The following is a 1,806-nucleotide window of genomic DNA, read 5'->3' on the forward strand; positions in this document are numbered from 1 at the left end:
GATCCTCAGAGGATTGCAAATTGGTATCAACACAAGTTTCTGATTAGGAACATCATGTTACCTGGTTTTATACACAATTACCTGCATTTCCCAGTGTTAAAGACTTTGAGAACATAACTTATGGTTAAAACCTATAGGCCTGTATTTGATTCTCAGAAGTTATATGAAAAACTTGGCCTTTAAAAATGGGAGGATATTTCCCTCTATCTATGCCTGCCCACCCTGCCACCCCTTGAACTGCAGTAAGCAATTAGATCTTCCAGGGATAAGTAATAAAAGCATCTGTTTTTGAAGGGTCCTGGGTAGGTTGTGTTGAGTCATGTAAGACAGACAAGGCACGGGCAGGTTTCCAGTTATTCTTTTCTGTGGCTTCCCCTAACACATGCGGGGCAGTGAACAACTAAGATGGGAAACAGTGTTCTTGAACTTGGTTGGATTAGAATAAAGACAAAGCTCTTCGGATTTCAAAACAATTCTATGTACATGTTCTATGTACCCCAATTTTTAGATGAAGAGAGGTGGACACTGAATAATCTAACCAGGATCACACAGTACGTGAATATACATCACTACATGAATAATATTGGTCTAGTTATTTCAACTCTATACATTTTCTTCTATAAAAGAGAGAAACTCATGGTATCTACCTCAGAGTTGAGCTGTAAGGATGAAATGAGTAAAAATGTGTAAAACACTTAATAGAGTTCCTGGGCATGAAGTCACTGAGTAACTGTTAATATTCTGATTAAGAAGTTCATGTACTGAACTGACAATAAGAAGCCCTCTTTGTTATATTCATTGCAGTGTGATTCTGCACACAGTTTCCTGCTGTTGAAGAAAAGCAATGTTTTAAAGTCAGAAAATAAGGCAATACACGGCAAAGTGCTTGGTGGCTGATGTGCGCCCTGGAGGTGCTGAGGTTTGTTGTATTATAAATAATACTGTTCACGTCACCCCTCCTGAGTTCCTACAGCATGGTAAAGGTAATAATGTGTAACTGATGGAATTTCAAATAAAGCATTATTAAAATTTTTGTTCAGTGACCTTTTTGCTCTTTACCTTTTGTCTTCTTGTGGCTGTTAACATTTTGGTACAATCTCCATCCATCTTATACATTTCTTTCAGTTTTACTCACAATATCCCCTTAATTGGTTTGAGACATGTATTCTATTTTCTTTTTGGAACTGAGAAAAGATATGTGATGGTACTTGTTAAGAAGTTTATATCCAAAGTTAGGAGATCCAGGTCTGAAGAAAGACACAGTTATGAGTAGATCTTTTATTAAAAAAGGAATAAAACATCAGTCAGATGCTCATGATGTATGAATTATAATAAGTACTTTGGAGGACCTTTTGCGTGCCACAACCTAGCGGGGTGCCAGATGGTAAAATCCTTCCTTGGTACTAAAGGATGCTTTTGCCTGTGTGGGGTGCTAAATCTGTCAGTGGTATTTTATTCCTGACAATCGAGAATGCTGAGATAGTCTATAAACCTATTTACATATTTACGATATTCTCAGGATATAATTCACAGATTGGAAAATTTTAGATGAAAACAGCAGAGGAGGGCAGAAACAAGAAAGCATAATTTTTCAGGAAAAAAAAGCTTAAAAGAACAAGAAAAAATATCTTCTCATGATCCATGGATTAGGGATGACTCAGAACATCCTCACAAGAACAGTTTGTTTCCACAAGGCATAAAATTCAAGGTAGCTCAGAGAACTGGAAATCTTGCTTTGTCAGGATCTATGTCAGGGAACATTGGTAAGGATAAGTGGGTACCTGTTAAGTTTACAAAGCACATGGA

Source organism: Zalophus californianus, chromosome 6, assembly GCF_009762305.2.
Source record: "Zalophus californianus isolate mZalCal1 chromosome 6, mZalCal1.pri.v2, whole genome shotgun sequence".
NCBI lineage: Eukaryota > Metazoa > Chordata > Mammalia > Carnivora > Otariidae > Zalophus > Zalophus californianus.